Source organism: Alexandromys fortis, unplaced genomic scaffold (assembly GCF_014885135.2).
Source record: "Alexandromys fortis isolate MF-2015 unplaced genomic scaffold, M_Fortis_MF-2015_v1.1 scaffold_40, whole genome shotgun sequence".
NCBI classification, from domain to species: domain Eukaryota; kingdom Metazoa; phylum Chordata; class Mammalia; order Rodentia; family Cricetidae; genus Alexandromys; species Alexandromys fortis.
In genome coordinates, this window is record NW_026067966.1 from 12295145 (window position 1) to 12308241 (window position 13097).

Below are 13097 nucleotides of genomic sequence, written 5' to 3' on the forward strand. Positions count from 1 at the left end.
CAAATGGATGGAAATAGAAAACACTATCCTGAGTGAGGTAACCAAGACCAAAAAGATGAACATGTGATGTACTCACTCATAATTGGTTTCTAGCCATAAATAAAGGACATTGAGCCTATAACTCATGATCCTAGAGAAGCTAAATAAGAAGGTGAACCCAAAGAAAAACATATAGTTATCCTCCTGGATATTGGAAATAGACAAGATTGCCGGGCAAAAAATTGGGATCTTGGGGGTGGGGTGGGATGGGGGTAAGGGGAGATGGGGAGAGAAAAGTGAGAAGGGGAGGATGGGGAGAGCTTGGGGGAATGGGATGGTTGGGATAAAGGAAGGGTGGATATGGGAGCAGGGAAGTATATATCTTAATTAAGGGAGCCATTTGAGGGTTGGCAAGAGACTTGACTCTAGAGGGGTTCCCAGGTGTCCAAGAAGATGTCCCCAGCTAGTTCCTTGGGCAGCTGAGGAGAAGGAGCCTGAAATGGCCCAATCCTATAGCCATACTGATGAATATCTTGCATAGCACCATAGAACCTTCATCTGGTGATGGATGGAGATAGAGACAGAGACCCACATTGGAGCACCGGACTGAGCTCCCAAGGTCCAAATGAGGAGCAGAAGGAGGGAGAACATAAGCAAGGAAGTCAGGACCACGAGGGATGCACCCACCCACTGAGACGGTGGGGCTGATCTAATGGGAGCTCACCAAGTCCAGATGGACTGGGACTGAAAAAGCATGGGATAAAACTGGACTTTCTGAACACAGCGGACAATGAGGGCTGATGAGAAGCCAAGGACAATGGCAATAGGTTTTTGATCCTACTGCACGTACTGGCTTTGTGGAAGCCTAGTCTGTTTGGATGCTCACCTTCCTAGACCTGAATAGAGGGGGGAGGACCTTGGACTTCCCACATGGCAGGGAACCCTGACTGCTCTTCTGACTGGAGAAGGAAGGGGAGGGAAGTGGGGGGAGGGGAAGGGAAATGGGAGGTGGGGAGGAGGCAGAAATTTTTAATAAAAAAAAGTGAGAAGTGGGGAAAAAAGATGAGCTGAGTAGTGTTCACCTTTGTATTTTATCATATTTAAAATGTTTTGATATTTAACAAGTATTAATTTAGGAACATTTAAAAACTCATTTCAGAACAAAAGAAAAACCTCAGAAAGGCACCTCATGCTCAAGAGTCCTAGAGTGCCACCTTTTATTCTTAACAACCTATCCAACACTGTGTGTATCACTGATCTATCAGGAAGGTCTTTGCAACTGTTTTGCCCGAGATAAATTCCTAAACCATTTCGACTATAAACAGTATAACTAAGACACTGGCATTGCCCCAAAGCCAATGACGAGAAGCACAAAGGAGATGCAGGTTTAGTCTGTACTTACAGCTCCACATCTAATGGACAGCAAAAAGAGGTATTTATTTTAAAACAATGATTTGGCTGAGGTATTAATCAACCCGATGTCATAATAAAAGATTGTGTATCAAAAATTCAATTCAGTCCTACATTCCTCTCCTTATATGGAGATACTACTAACGTTTAAAAGCCTTTGTGCTATTTATTTCTTATAAAGTACACGACTGTCAAAACAGTGCCCAGTGTATTTCAGCCAAAATTTTCACTGTTCTAAAACTACATTTTCCATTTTTTAAAAGTCTAAATCTTAAATTAACCTTATTTATTTTTTGACAACCTTAGGCTATCAGATACTGTAGTTGCAGGCAAGAAGCAATTCTCCATTTAAAAGAAAAAATATTTAGTTTTAGAAAACCCAAAGAGGTATGTTAAATTAAACTTACTGGGGAACATGTTTTGCCAAGTACTCATTTCAGTTATTCTAGTATTCATTTTCAGCTTTTGACTTCCAAACAACAGCAAAGGTTTGAAGAATACTACTTCAAGATCTTAATATTCTACTTCTATTTAAATATTAATTTTAAATATTAAAGTTGCAAAAATTACACAGGTTTTAAGCTACACAACACACAAAAACTTCTGTATACACAATTCTAAGGTTTAAGCACCTATCTCTTTGCTACCCCTTCTTATGCCCATTATTCTGTGTTGTTTCTTAATGTTCGTCACATCACAGAACTTAAAATCAAAACACAAATAAACAAAACAAAAGGCAGTCATCAGCCTACTGAATCTGCAAATTACTCCTAACTAGTCACATCAATCTACCCATCTCAATACAAATCCTTCTGGTGTTCCACTCACTTGACCTCAGTTCCAAATTATTCTGTCCTTAAGAAAAAGGTAAGTCCTGTAGCTACTCCAAAGAACTCTAATATTGTCATGCAGCCACTTCAAAACAGATGGTCATGATTTTAATTTCACAATAGGGAATGCCAATGTCTTTTACATTACTTGGATATGAAATGCATTGACTGTGTCACACAAAAGCACAAACAAATGTTCTCAGTGTCTAAAGAGCAGGCCTTCCTGTTTCCTTGGAGGAAAGAAAAAATTCTATTACCACACATTGAGGGCCCACTGCTCCCTGGGAGTTTCTGGGTCACCCTTGCTGTTCCAGGGACATCTTGACATCTCTTCTTCCGACTTTTAATCATCATTGCAATAACTAAATACTAAGAGAAGAAGGGCTGTTGAGTCAAGGCTCCGTATTTTTTCAAGATGATTCTGAAGAAATAAATCGAAGAACCTCACCACCGAGATCCCTGGGGCAACAGAGCTGCCATCACCTCACATCGAAGAGAGAGAGAGAGAGAGAGAGAGAGAGAGAGAGAGAGAGAGAGAGAGAGAGNGAGAGAGAGAGAGAGAGAGAGAGAGAGAGAGAGAGAGAGAGAGAGAGTGCAAAGACTGTCTGTCGCCTTTCCCTGTGGGTTCTAGCAAACTTCAAGGATCTTAGAGTTTACCTCTGCTTTTTATTTTTTTTTTAAATGTTTGCCTACAATAGTTTGTCACAAATGTCTCACCTGAGAAGTTACAAAGACTAGGGAACAGACCACATAAGTATAGCTAGGTGACACAGCTTTAGTCTTGTTTTGAGAAAGATCTATCCTGGTTTCCATAAAGATGACACTACTCTGTATATGCGTACTGGCCAGCAGTGAGAAGGGTGTTCTTTCCCCATAAGAATGAACTAGCCTGCCCCTGGACATATATCCAAAGAACTCCATATCCTGCCAAAGAGACCTGTACCTGTTGCCACACTATTCACAACAGCAAGGGAAGGGAATTAGCTTAGATGTCTATCAACTGCTGAATAATGAATATGAGAAACATGCACACAAGGGGATTTACTCAGCTGTAAAGAAAACTGAATTCTCAGGAAAATTAAAAAGTCTGTAAGATGTAGTATTTAGTAAGGTGATCTGAAAGAGAAAGACAAAATATACTTGTTCCTTTCATAAGCAGAACCTAGCATGCAAATGTATATACATGTATGTGTGTGCACACACATGTGTACACACATACACACACATACACATACAAATACACATTCACACACACACACATGAATGTTAGGTCCCTACCCAAAGTCAGAGGTAAATTTCATTCCTTTGACCAAGAGAAAATAGTGTTTTCTTAATGCTTCAACTACACCCTAATCAAGACTACTGTAGCATTTTACCCTCAAGAGTAGAGACCTTAAAATCACTTAGGAAAAGCACTAAAACTGAAGAGAAAGCATAGATATCACTGTTCAGGAAACTGGATAAAGAATATGCAAGATCTTCACCTATCACTTCATAGAACCGCCGTTGTTTCCCTGAGGTCTAGATGAGAAACTACTTATAAAATAGAAACCTGTGTCTTCAAGCTCCTTAGACATCCAAGAGTTCTGATTAATCTAATCTATTACACTTAAGAGTAAAGCCTAATGAATCAACACTTAATAAACTTCTGAAGACTTTATAAACCAGTGGTTCTTAACCTTCCTAAAGCTGTGAACCTTTAATACAGTTCAGCATGCTGTGGTGACCCCAAACGATACAATTATTTTCATTGCCTCTTCAGAATTGTAATTTGCTACTGTTATGCTAATATTATCACAATGTAAATATACATGTTTTCCAATAGTTTTAGGCAACACTGTGAAAAGGTCATTTGACCCCCAAAGGGGTTATGACCCACTTCAGTGTGACCCACTGAACTAGGGTCTAAAAGGAGTTCAAGCCACACGCTTCTGTACAGCCTCAAGGATGTCCAGTCAGATTGGATGCCAGCTCCTTTTGGCATTTTGGCTAGAGAACCAAGGACATTTCTGAGACCTTCACTTTGAGGTTCTGCACTAAGATGTTTCTCTCCTTTTTCATCACCAAAAGCAGTACACACTTTCATTTTTACAGGAGTTAACCACAGGCTTGGTATAATTTCCATTTAAAAGGCGACCTATTTAGAAAATCTCATTATACCAGCATACGCTAGCTTCCTTTTCGAGTGAATACAGTGGCCCACTAAGCTGTCGGTCTAGAAGAAACAAGGTCTAACCCTATTATCAAGTAAGAACTATGAGACGCCTCAGGTTTTGTGTGTCTGGATATTTCAGATATTTGGGTTGTGAAAATCATCTTCTATCACACTTTTTAAGTCATTCCAGTTTGTTTATAGTTAAGATTGCATAAAAATCTGTATTTAAATTGTAATATACTTCAGGTTGAGATCACTAAAGAAAACGTATCTGAACCTGCTTCTGCCACTGAAGTCTACACAAGAGGGGTTTCCTCTTTATTGCTTAGGAAATGTCACTTGATCATTCGAAACTGATTGGTAACATCAAACGAAGGAGATCTAAAAGGAAAACATGAAATGTTCAAACTGTCAGTATTCAGTTCAGAAATTTAGTCATGCTTCCCTAAGTGAAGGGAGCCTGGATCCTATCATGGAAAAGATACACTCTCTTCTTAGGCAGAAAAATCATACACGTAGAGACTTTAAAATATACTATAATTTAAGAGGGTAGGGAAATTGAAAAATCTTGCTCACTAAAAATGTATTTATAAAATATGGTATTTATGCAAAGTTTGGCATGAGTACCCCACAGAAGTGTTATAAATACCAGTTCAGATTTTTACACAGCTCATACCTTTTTGTGAAACTTCCAATGAACTGAACAGTTTGTTGGGCTCCATAAGTAACCAAGGAGTCTGAACAGCAGACTCCTTGGCCAGCTGGAGGCCGCTCCTACCCTCCCTGGATCATGGGGTCTATAGTGCTTAGCTGTCTTGTGTTTTATAACTTCCTAGTGTATTCCTTTAGATCTCTTCTCTCCTGAAGCACGTGTTCTCCATCCTGCCTTTTCTCCTCTCCACCCCTTGAAAGCACCCCTTCTGCCCATTTCTTAAAACCTACTTTACATAATTAACTAGTGAACACATGTACACACACACGCACATGCACACACACACACACACACACACATTTTAAGATCTAAGGCTTTAGGAGCTAGAGGCAACTGTCCTTCCACTACAGTCTGCAGTTTGCTGTTTGAATGTATAACTCTGAGTATGTCTTCCTACCCATTGCGTTTCTACAGAGCACCCTATTCTCTCTCTCTCTCTCTCTCTCTGAACTCTCCTGCTATTATCTCCTCCTGAGGATCTCCTTGAGAGAAGAGAGAGGTCCTTTGACACAGGCCACCTTCTTTCTTTCTAAGGCTCTCTCAAGTTCCTGGGTAGCCTGGTTTTCTCTCATCACCGTCAGTCCTTCTGGTTTACAAGGAAGCGCATACATTAATACTTCAGAGAACTAAGCCCAAAGGCAATTTCTTCAGCATGTCACAGTCCTAAGTGTTACTGCATAGTTTGTTTCCTTTAAGCCTTCTCAATGCATCTGGGACAAGGATAGCTGGCCATATAATAAGAAAGTTTGTAAATGAGAAATGATAGAATATTTAGAAAAACTTATGACCACACTATAAAATCCCAGTCCTCTACAAGATATCAACTACCTTGCTTTGATGGAGCTGGATCCAAGTGGTGTTAGTGGAATAGTCTAATTAATACACACTTGATGGCTCATCAATTAGCACTTGCAGACATTTGCATTTTTAAGAGAAGGTATTTTGTAAGTCCCGAAGTTTTCTTTTGATATAATTTAAGATACTGTAGTGGGATTTTAATCTGTAAGTTACATAATTAGAAATAAATGTTTCTGTAAATACTGATTGTCCCATAATCTTGGCAGAGATATATACCTATACAAACAGCTTTAAAGGAAATTAAAGTGAGAAAGAAAATTTGTAGGACTGAGTCCAGCAAGACAATTTATGGATAAGGGAACATTGCGAAGTAAAGGGTGGATTCTCTGACTCTTTTTCTAGCCCTAAGTAAAGCACTGTTATGATCTCAGACATGATAGGATCTTTTGGTTGTCAAATCTGATTCTTGCAAACCTTCTCTGTATACTTTTTGTTGCACTAAAGTAAGTAGCTATATGAGCAGGGCCATCAGGCCTGAGGATTTCTTCTGACCAAGAACAGAAGGACACACCACCACTTCTGTACAGGGAGGTACTCTTGGCTCATGTTCACTCATACCCATGCAGTGATAACCAACCACGTAAGTTGCAGAAAGCACTGGGGAGCCCATATTTGACTTGGCCATCATTAGTATCATTTTAGTCTTAGTTATTATCTCCCAAAACCATTCATCTTCACCATAGAAAGGTCACAATGGTATTAATACCAAGTGCTCCTCTGGGTTTAGGACATGCCTGCACACTGCTACCTATTGCCATATTTAAAAAGGACAACATCATTTCTTGGAACAAAGGTAGAAGCCCTCAATTTTAGTTTGAATTTTATCATTGACTAAGGTCATAGATGTTTATTAAAACCAAAGTACAAGCAGCGTGTGGTAGCAGATACCTTTGAAACCAACACTCAGGAAGAGAGGTAAGCAAATAAGCTTGCTATATAATAAATAAGCTATATAATAAAAGCCTAAGAAGTTCAAAATGCTAAAAGACAAATATTAATGCTCATATTAAAATATTATGTATATGAAGTTACAGTACTCCAAAAGCCACTTAAGTTTGAGGTGATCTGAAAATATTGATTATTAAAAATAGTCTGACCTGGCTATCGAAAGACCAACAAAAATTGAGGAGGTACAAGTTCATTTTTCATATGAACATAGTGCTTTACTGTTTTTATTGAATTGTCAAACACTGCTTATAACTTACCCTGTGACACTAAAAACATTTACCATTCTCATTTCACCAGTGAGGAAACTGAAATTCTGAGTGATCATTTAATACCAAAAAGTGTTCATTCATTCATTCTATAACTTTCTGTATAGCTAGGAAGGGCATTCACAGTTAAAGGCACTGGAACTAAGCAGTAGGCAAAACTGAGACCCTCAAAGAGGTAAAAGTGTTATAACCCAATACAAAATGAATCCTAACTATGCAGAGAACACGGACAAGGATCCGTATGCACACTAAACATGGAAACACTAAAGTATGGGGCAATTGGAAGGTGTATGTAAAAGGAATAGAAAAATTATTACCTCTGTCATTTAGGATGCTTTAGGCAGCTGGGGGTATTCTAGGACCTTGAAACAGAATCTATGAATATGAGGCTTGGACATCATTCAGTACAGTTATCCTTTGGCATCCAGAGAAGTTGGGTCCAGAATGCACTTAGACACCAACCTCTATGGATAGATGCCCATGTCCCTAATGGACAAAAAGTTGCACTGAAAGTCAAGGGCACCTTACTAAGCATACTTAACTGAGTATAAACATCATTTAAATAGTTGTTACATACATTAAATTGCTTGTGTGATAATGACAAGAGGAGGTAAAGCCAACATATTGTGACAACAGGTACAAAACATCCCAGGCTTAGGGATAACAATGGTGGAGCAAATGTTGGAGAAGAGACTGTGGACCTGCTCACACCCCATTTCATAGGTACAGATTCAGTGAAGCACCTGATGTGGCAAATTCGAGTAAATTGGACTCATGGTTTTTAGCATTTTTTTGAATACTTTTGATCCACAGTTAGCTGAATCCACAGATTCCAGATTTGAAAACACAGTTTGCAAGTCACATTCCTAGAAGGGATATGCTTTAAGCAAAACTTTTAGAATAATGTAAACCCAATCTACCTTAATAGTCATATGCTAAATATAATATATAACTGTTGTAGGATATTATAATAAGGTATGTTACTTTTGTTTATGCTCTGGAACACTGGTAAAATGATGCAAAAATGTGTTTTATTAAATAAAATCCACCTGCTATCTGGCAGCTGAGTCAGCAACTAATTGACAGGATGTTGTAGGAAGGAGTCAGGGGAAGAAGGGTTTATAAAGCGAGGAGACACAGGACTTATTAGAGATGCAAGGAGGTGAGCTAGGAAGCGCTTGCTATTCAGCCTCTCTGGGAAGCAGGATTCCACCTCAACCTTTGAAATCTTGTGTTCTTTAGAGGGACAGAGATTTAGAGTTTTCTTAGATGCTTTGAGAGTAGGTGCTGAGAGAAAAGAATTTTCTCTAGCTAAGGCTCTTGTGGCCTCGCCCCCGCTGGTAGAGGTGGAGCTGGAGTTGCTGACTAGGGTAGCATAGTTTGAAAGAAGAAGACAACACATAACAGCACCTAACATTATGGATGATTTTGTGTACATTCTCCTGAGCATTTGGCTTTAAATCATGGCTAGGTTATCACACATGATTTAATATAACATAAACATACTACATTTTTATTTCTTAATTCCAATTACCCATGAGAAAACCATGGCACAAAGAAAGGGGTTAAGTGCCTGAAAGCAATACAGGGGGGAAAAAGGCCAAGAAATGAGCTAAATTTGTTCAGAATCTAATCTCTTAACCCATAGTTAGCACAGGTAAGAGTTAAGAAGCTGACTAGACATAAGATCAGTTACCTATCAGTTACCATAGTCATAGCCTAGAATTTTATTAATTTAAAATTTGTATCTCTGGAAATGCAAAGAGGGGAATAAATACATATGAAAAGATAAAAAGTGAACTGTGCTTATAAATGATTAAAATTTTGAAATAAATGCTCAATTCAAGCATCAAAGGCTCGGGGAAGGATATCCTATTGACATAAGAGAGAAAAAAAAAACAGAATACAAGGAAGTCCTCTGGCAGAAGTCACCCTGCAACACCAGCTTTGATCTCTGCAGCTGTGGTCAGAATCCAAGGAGGAAATGAAAGACTGGACTCAGCAACAAAATCAGGCACAGACATGGAGTCCAAGAGATTTCCCTGGTTCAGATATTTCCATTTAGGAAGATGCTAAGGTTAGTCCATTTGGATCTGACTCTGGTATTCCCTTTGGGAAGATGCGAAGGCTAGCCCATTTAGGTCTAAGAGTCTATCATTTCATAACTCTATAGGCAGAAAGTCATTCTTGAAACATGGATCTTCACAAATTATCTCTTTCCTTCTTTACAAACTTTTGCCCGTTTTTCTGAAGCACTGCCAAAGCTTCCCCAGGCAAGATCATAACTTCAAGACCCCAAAAAAACAGTGTCAATCTTTTAGAATCAAAATTACCGTATCACTATTTAAGAAGATAGTAGATTTAAAACAAACACCTTTTGCTGTGGTGGAAGTGTCACTAATAAAATAAGTACTCAAAAGTAACTCAGGGTTCTTTAAAAGTGGTAATAGTTTAGGGATCATTAAAAACAGTTAACATAGCACCCCCATTTCCCAAGCAAACACAATGCACACCATGACATGTAATTACACACTGACAATCACTACGTACATCATCACATCGATTCTGCCGTCAGTGAAAGGGAAGGTGAGAAACCCAGAACACAAACAAGGTTGACAAAAGCTTTTTTAGAAAACTCAGAGAGCACAGGTAGGTATGTGTATACTCTGGCTATACTCCCCGTTTCTGATCTGTGAGCATTAAAAAGACAAATAATATTTTCAAATGGGGTAGTGTCGAATTTCAAATGCAGGAAGGGGCGTCTGAGCAGTGCCGTCCACTAGAGGGCAACAGAGTGTTCTCAGACAGCAGCTGCGGCCATGTGTATTGTTTCGGGTTGTTAGTGTGCACACTATTCCCCATTTGAATACAATGTGAGATCCTTGAATGCTAAGTGTGCTACAGAGAATGTGTTCTCATAAGTGTTCTCATTCTAAATTTAGTCCTGCTGGTATTTTCATTTCTCACATAATAATAATATGTTAATCCAAATGTTGTGTCATATTAATCAAATATCTTCTTATAAAACTACTTTGAGCAATGTAATAACTTTAAAACAAATTTTATAAGATTTAAAAAAAAACTATTAAAACGTACATGAAGATAGTTCTTTGATACTCCAGTATTTAAATTCAAGCAGTTTAGTACTTGAAACGCACAAGTAAAAATACAGTAATGACAGTACCATAATATTAAAAGACAGCAATGGACATTTAGCGCATACTTCTTCTATGTTAACACCACAGTAATCAACATTTTGCCATCAAGCAAACTGTTGAGCTTGAGGTTAAGGCAGATGAAGATCTTGCTATTAGGATCCAGGTGATCTCCCAGTCTGCCTCCAGGGATGCATAATCAGCCACCAAATACAACACACACACACCCTTCAAAAAGCTCCTGCCCTAACAGCCTGCTCTCTGCCTGTGCCTCTCTGCCTCTATCGCTGTGTGTCTGTCTCTATCTCTTTCTAGCTCTCTATCTCTTTCTCTTGTTCCTCTCAGAGGTGGCCTTTTGCCTACCTCACAATAAATCTCTTGTGTTGCATCTGTTGCGTGGTGTGATTTCTGGGGCATTCCTTGGCCCCATCTGCCAAGGTACTCTTCTGCCCCTGAACCACTTACACTCTGTCTAACAGGCACCTATACCAAGCACAGACAAAGCTGAGCTGATAGTGTGAGACTTGAGAACTAGACGACACTTGGCATTCAAAGGTCAATGCACAGTTGTGCAAGTCAACAAGAACTCCTGGCCTGTCTGCAAGCATAGCCCCTCCCTATTCCTGTGGTGATGTACTATATAGTAGAGGTTTACTTTCATAATTAATAAAGTCATGGCAGCAATTCCATTCTCATAAAAGTTACGTATTTTCATATTTCCATATTATGTTGAAGTTGTCTTCTTCAACCATGCCAAAAACTAGTAAAACAGATCACAATGTAACTGTTTTAAAAGTGTGATATTGGGCAACAAGACCATGTATTTTAGAAGACACCTTGTCAGCAAACTAAATCAATTCTATTAGACCCTTCTGTGATTTTACATCAAACCATTCCACCTTTAGCTTTTAGCCTTTATTGAACTGCACAGGTGGGTTTTCCATAAGCGAAGCGATGTTAGCTGATTCTACTTTTGAATTCACGATGTGTGTCTTTGCTGCTTCATGCCTTGCTTCTAGGCTATCAATGGGCCCTCATTGCCACTCCCTGCTGCGGGTAGCCTATCCTAGCAAAGGAAGTGTTATGACTTTAGCATGATGATCATGTTCATCCACACAAGTGTGTCTGTGCCTGCTGTCTGTCCATATTCTATATGTGAAAGAGTATTAGGCAACCAATTTACAAATAGGTGCTTATAAAAACCCAACTATGCCTCAGACAATCTTGGGCAGGTTTGATATGGCACAGGGCATACACAAGCCATCCAAGGAAACTACTCCACGTTCAAACGGGACTGAAAAGAAAGGAAACACACTAGGTTGTGCTTTGCTCCATGCGGACACAAGAACTGTGAGGAAACAAGACTGCATCAGGAAAAACAAAAATTCTCTCTTTTCTACCATTTTTTTAAAAGAAAGACACCAGAATGATTTTTTTTCAGGCAACACCAAAAATCAAATCCTCACAGATTGTGTCGAACAATGACAGGCTTCATGGAGAGGCATGAAAGTACATTGGAAGAATACTTGTTGCTATATTCAACATATCTGTATACTCTGCTAAGATTTTAATGATTATCTCCCTCTGTCTCCTTATTTAATAACAGAGTCAAGTCCTATTACAAAAAAGACTAAGCCCAATAAGGCTTCTTCTGTGGCTAAAGAACAGGGTATGGTTTTAAAAACTTTGCAGAAGCAGAGAAAGAATGCAGCAGCGGAAAGTGCCGGACTGGAGATCTCCCCAGCTGTTAACAGAAACTCCCTTCCTGAACTGCGGTTTGGGGGGAGGTTAGGGTGAAAGAGTTTCTTCTGTCCCTTTTAAAATGTCGCATTTTCCTGCTGTTTCTATGAACACACTGGCAGTGGAACTTGAGATGTGATTGCCAAACATCTCAGCTACCTCGCAGGAAGGTGTGCCCAGGGAGGAAGCAGAAGGTGAGGTGGGAAAAACACATGAACAACCATCTCCTGGTGCGATGAGGGGGAGGGATTCATGTGATATTGCTTACCTATGCACTATAGCTCAGGCTGTAAACTCAGTACACACGAGGCTGAGGTGGGAGAACTTCTTAAGCTCAGGGCCAATCAAACCAGCTAGAATGAAACCCTACCTCCAAAAACCACAACAAAAGAGCAGTCATTAAATGTCTTAGCTGATACACACGGAATGTAAAAGAGCTAAGGATCTTTAGTACCTGCCTTCAAGGGGCCACAATTCTGATGAAAAGTTTGACTACCATACAGAGCCACTCAAGCCAAGAGCCAAGAGAAAATATAAAATACAAAACCTGTTTGAAAAGATTTACATACGCTTGAAATACAGACACACACCTTAAACTTCAGAAAACAATAAAGAGAAACATGACACAGATTTAAAAAAAAAAACCTACAAACAGTGCTAAGAGTGTACGGAACAAACCTTGGAAGGAGTTCCATTTCTGAGGACAACCTAGAGTTTATATTAATCAGAGTAATTTCCGTGGCAATAATCCAGGGTATAGCCATGATATAGTTGACTTTTATACCTTTCTTAAAGTAGTAAAACAAAGCAAAGCTCCACTAAATCACTACATTTGTGATGAATTATTCTCAAATAGGTAAGAGTATTTTTAAAGTTTCTTAAATATTCAATGGAACACTCTTCTTTTCTTCTGGAGTGGGGGTGGGGGTTACCAATGAAAGAAAGACACAATAAAGTGTGACTTCTACTTTGAGAAAAATCTACGCCATAGTTCTTCATGAGTCATCTATTCCCCAGTATATTCTCAATGTAAACACAAACATG

At 39.1% G+C, this 13097-nt stretch overlaps 1 protein-coding gene across 1 annotated transcript in view; it reads right to left on the reverse strand.

Annotated features, from left to right (window-relative positions):
• Positions 1-13097, reverse strand: part of Pard3b (par-3 family cell polarity regulator beta) — a 992131-nt gene that overhangs the window by 843218 nt on the left and 135816 nt on the right. The window lies entirely within an intron of this gene.